Source organism: Salvelinus fontinalis, chromosome 5 (assembly GCF_029448725.1).
Source record: "Salvelinus fontinalis isolate EN_2023a chromosome 5, ASM2944872v1, whole genome shotgun sequence".
NCBI lineage: Eukaryota > Metazoa > Chordata > Actinopteri > Salmoniformes > Salmonidae > Salvelinus > Salvelinus fontinalis.
The window spans coordinates 52,190,421-52,195,732 of record NC_074669.1 but is presented as its reverse complement, the minus strand read 5'-3'; the positions used below and the strand labels follow the sequence as shown (position 1 = coordinate 52,195,732).

Below are 5,312 nucleotides of genomic sequence, written 5' to 3'. Positions count from 1 at the left end.
ATTGAACTCTAAGGCCTGAATGCCAAGCACCACGTTTGGAGGAAAGCTGGCACCATCCCTATGGTGAAGCAGGGAGGTGGCAGCATCATGCTGTGGGGATGTTTTTCAGCGGCAGGTACATGCGAGACTAGTCAGAATCAAGGCAACGATGAACGAGCAAAGTACAGAGAGATCCTTAATGAAAACCTGCTCCAGAGTGTTCAGGACATCAGCCAGAGCCCAGATTTGAACCCGATTGAACATCTCTGGAGAAAATAGTAAAAATCAAGAAAAACCCTTGAATATATATATACCCTTCAATATATATATATATATTGATATTATATATTGATTTTGATTTCTGTATGTTATTTTTTTTTTATTGTAAAACTACATACAATCATGGTTTATTTTTGCTTTCTTGAGTAAGGCAGCTCCAAAATGCAGGTGTTTCCGCCTAGCTTAGTGCTTTCTGTGGTAGTGGGGCAGCCAGTAGAAAATACGGAGTGTGGGGGTTGGTAATGTTCTCTAGTTGCGCCATGATTGGCTCAGTGTTCTGTCACTCATGGGGACACTACATCACTGCAAAATCTATGGGTAGAGCAAAAAAAATCAAGCCCTTTGTGCGCTGCCATAGATTTACATTAGAAGTGATGAAAATGTCAGGCCTCTCTCATCTTTTTAAGTGGGAAAACTTGCACAATTGGTGGCTGACTAAATACTTTTTTGCCCCACTACATATATAGGGTAACTAAGAAAGTAATACTAAGCATATGTTGTGTAGTAAGGTGTTAGTAACCCATGTGCCACACCTTAACAATATGGTCCCTTTCCCCCTCCTAATTTAGCCTACTATTCTGACTTGGTGGTGCACATGTAGCCTATAGCCTGTTTTAGAGAAATGTCATCATCTAATATTGTAATAGCATTCATTGTCTGCTTATGTTCCCCCTTGTTAAATCTTGTTAATTATCTTCAATTAAATAAGTGACTGTTTTCTAAGTAGCTCTGATTGTTGGTTTAAATGTCCGATACAACGTACTTCGGTGATATCGTTAACAACCTACTGCAGACCTCTTACAAATATAACTTTTTGTGTGCAGGGTGTGCTATTAACTTGATAACACTCTTTAAGAGAGACTGGTAGAACAGCTAGCATAGCTAGCCATCGCTAGCCATTCACTGGTTGAAGTTGAAGTAACATTTGAGTGTAATGGAGTGGACTAAGACCTTAATATATATCATTAAGATGTCCAGTCAAAAACATATATTTTGACCAGAGGGTAAAATAGTATGTTAATTGTGTAGATACTCCTCTATGAAAACCAATGGTCCAAACCCGCATGTCTCATTCATAATCTGTTCAAAGGTTTTTACCCTTAGCGATAGCAAAAATTAGGGTGACTAAATCAATAGAGGCCGGAGAAAAAAAAGTGGTCAAAAATCTGGAAAATTGCATTGTGTCAGCTAGGCTGGATGATGTGCGAGAATTTAAGGCTAACTGAAAGGCTCGCAGTTGAACTCATCATCTTTCTTCACAAATCTGGAGGATGTAAAACAATATAGAGGTAAGATAGATACCAATTTCGAGTCATTTCTATTTGCATTTATTCCATGTCCCCATTAGCTACTCTTCCTGGTGTCCAGTCACGATTACGCAATTACATACAAACTAAAACAGTACATAACAACATATTATTACACTCTACCACAACATATAAATAATACAAACACAATAATATAGTAATATTACAATATTAAAATGAACATAAATAACAATAACCTAGACTGATAAATGACGCTTTCATATTTGGCTACCAAATGTGATTCAAACAATAAAAGTAGCATCGACATGGCATATTCCACAAATGTTTACATTTTTACTCACAATAATGTCACAATAATGGCACATTGGCACACAAATGTGTGACTACAGTCTAAAGCATAGAACGGTTAGAGAAGATTTTGGTTGCACATGATTTAAGATACACTTACACAATTTACAGTACACTGTCTCAGAGCGAAACATTGTGTATTATGTACAGTATACAGTATACTGAAATATAAAGATTTCAACCACTAGATGGGGGAAAAGGATTGGAAGAAAAGGCCAACGTTTCCTCAAAACAAAGCTTGAAATTGTATAGGATTTTGAAATAAAAAGTTAGTAATTCACTGTTTACAGTCATACTTGTTTTCAAATGTGAAATGTACAGTTTTTATGGCATGCAGTGAGAGGACAAATGGTCACACACACTTAGACTCACTAAATAAAGAATCCACCAACCAATTACAGTGGTCCCTCCTATTTGACCCTAGAAGTAGGTTACATTAAAACCACAACATGGAGTTGTGTCTCTGGAGAAATGTCTCTGGAGAAATGTTGCCACTCTCAAACTCATAGAAGCAGCTATGGATTCAAGGAATGACAGTTTACACAGGTATTCTGAAGCCATACATTGTTTGTTTACAAAGATTTAAATGACAACGAAAACGGAGAGTGGCGTGATCTAACATAATATTTGGGGTTGCGATAGGGCGTGTAACATTGGTATATACTGTATTTCATGCATGGGTATTGATGACTGTTAAACATCAGGATTTTCTTTTTTAAATGTATGACTTTAAATGAAATGTTTGGGTAAGTCTATGACCCAGTACAACATGTTTATCTTTATCAGTTTTAATAAATCAAGAGATATTTTAAAATTGTGTAAAGTGAATTATATATTCATATTCAGTCTTAGTACTTACTAGAGTAGCAAAAAATGAAATAGCCCACAGTGCAACAACTCACTATGGTATTGACAGATTTTGTAGTTTCGGGTCATAGTAACCTGTGCTGGCACAGATATATACAAAGGCTGCACTAATGTAGGTGGAGCACAAGGAGAGTGTACAGAGTCTGCAGGAGGGAGTGATTGTATTCTTAAGGGAGGATGTGCTACAGATAAGGACAACCAATAAATTGTCCGTCATAATAAACAAAACAAGCTAATTAAAAGCTACAATTTAGCCTAGACCTACTGTTTGCGAAAAGCATTAAGAAGAGGAAAATGTCACTCAAGATCAAATGGAAAATCAAGATCTGCCCCTCAGAAATGTTTCAATACAACATACATGGTGAAAGGACAACATATCTATGGACCTTTCAATTCTAAAGGAGCCTAACAGCCATAGCTTCTAAGGAGTAGGTGGTTTTATCTCAAACGCCTGCTCTTTTTATATTATGTACACAGCTACTATCCACCGGCAAGCTAAACAATGAACAGCTATAAAAGATACAGGGGAGGCACCTACATGTGGTAACAGAACAGACATAACTGAAAAGAAGCTTTGGACCAGCAGTAGCATAGCAAACACACTAGTGAATTGGATTAGAGGATAGTTCCATTTGTTTTAACTTATACATTGGGATTTGGGACAAGACATTTAAAAAGACGGAGTATCCTGATCCTGCTACTAACTCAATGCATAGTTATTGAATTGGTCCTTATCAGTGGATGTCATCGAGGCCCCTATTTGACAGGTCTGTGAGAATGACCTACAAAGAAAGCCTGAAATTATAACATCAGCGCAACAGTTCCAGGGCATATTTCTCCCATAAAGGTGGTAGAGTTTGCGGGGAATAATAAAGGTATATTCTTTAAAAGAGTATGTATATCTATATAGGTATGTGTAGGTATATATGTGTATATGTATGCATATGTGTATGTATATGTATATGGATTTATATATTTACCCAAAAATATATGGGGGATTGGAAATGATGCAGACAATTACATTGATGGAAGCAACAATCTTTCCGCAATATTAAGCTGATCCACCACTTAAAAAACATTTTTTTTTACCTAATAGATATTATAATATCAGCCAACAGTTGCAGAGGGATTTTCTTCCATAACAACTGTGCCACTAAAAGGTTTTCTGGGTGAATCATTTTTGACTTACATTTTGTTTCAACGTCCTCTTTATGATATATAGTCCTCTACATGATGTGAGTTATCATGTCGGCCTCTCGGTGACTTCCCGTTTTGCTCCTTCATGCAACGTCATAAACTGATGTCAGGTTAGGGTTTTACTCCACGCGACTCCAATCTGGTTTACCTGCTCACTCCTCCTCAGCTCGTAGTGGGAGGGTGTTAGGGGAGGGAAGGACGGATGGAGAGGGACAGAGAAAGAAGGGGCAGAGGGAGGGGAGATAAAAAGGGGTAGGAAAGCAAAAAAAAGGGGGTTTATGCTTCTTAGAAACGTTGTGTGTGTGTGTGTGGGGGGGGGGGGGGGGTCTGTACAGTAAGTTCTATACAGCACATTTCTATCAGGACCACACCATGCTCATAGAAAGAGACGTAACACTCTGATCTGATAGAGGCAACAAGCGTAATACTCTTTGATCCCCAACAGTATTGAAAAGATGTAGCAGCTGCACTTTTTCGAGCATTTTCTTATTAACTGCATTTGTCTTGACACATGAACTACCATTTACCATTCTCCCTAACGGACATTAACACTCAGTAACCTCCGTTGTAAATGTACCTAATTCTCCTTCAGTAACCTTCATTGTATCTACATAATACCCTGGCCTTCAGGCAGGTTTTCTTTCTATCTAATGCATCATATTTCATAGGTTGATTGAAAATTTGATGCAATAGATAATCTGCAGGTGATGGCTTTATCAATCTGTCATAAAGAGCAGGGTTTACCAAACTTGGTCCTGGGCCCCCTCCCCCTGGGTGCCCTAGCACTACACAGCTGATTCAAATTACTAACTCATCACCAAGCTTTGATTATTTGAATCAGCTGTGTAGTGCTAGGGGGGAAAAACAAACATGCCCCCAGGGGGCGCCCCAGGACTGAGCTTGGGAAAACCCTGATCTAGAGAGACACCAGAATAACCTGTTCAAGTGTCAAAACACCTTGATATCCTATTCAATGTAAACACACCAGATCAACTAAACAACAACCTTATGAATAGCAAATTGAGGTACCGGTAAAGTTATATGCAGATATGATATTGATGATACATTCAGCACTGTATGTCTGATTGTGGACAGGGTAAATTATTCATTTAAACGTTAAAGCAGTTCAGGAGCTCTTTTCCAAGACACATTTCAGCCCCCTACACAGCTTGTTTCTCCCCCCACTCATACCAAGTACAATCTTCTAGCTTTCACCTGGCTGAGTTAGCCGACACAACACACCCACACAGATCTCTGGTTACCACACACAGGCCCCCAACCGTCCCACAATCTGTCTGCTCCTCCCAAACGTATTCCTGAGGAAGATGTTTTCTTTGTTCAGTCACCTGCAGCCCAGCCTTAAATCAGGGAGAT

General features: G+C 38.6%; 1 long non-coding RNA gene across 1 annotated transcript in view; it reads right to left on the bottom strand.

Annotated features, from left to right (window-relative positions):
- Positions 1–4,215, bottom strand: part of LOC129855812 (uncharacterized) — a 5,229-nt gene extending 1,014 nt beyond the window's left edge. Inside the window, exon 1 of the long non-coding RNA XR_008759562.1 lies at positions 3,931–4,215. This is a non-coding gene — a long non-coding RNA (uncharacterized LOC129855812). The remainder of the gene's footprint in view (positions 1–3,930) is intronic.
- Positions 4,216–5,312: the final 1,097 nt, after the last annotated feature.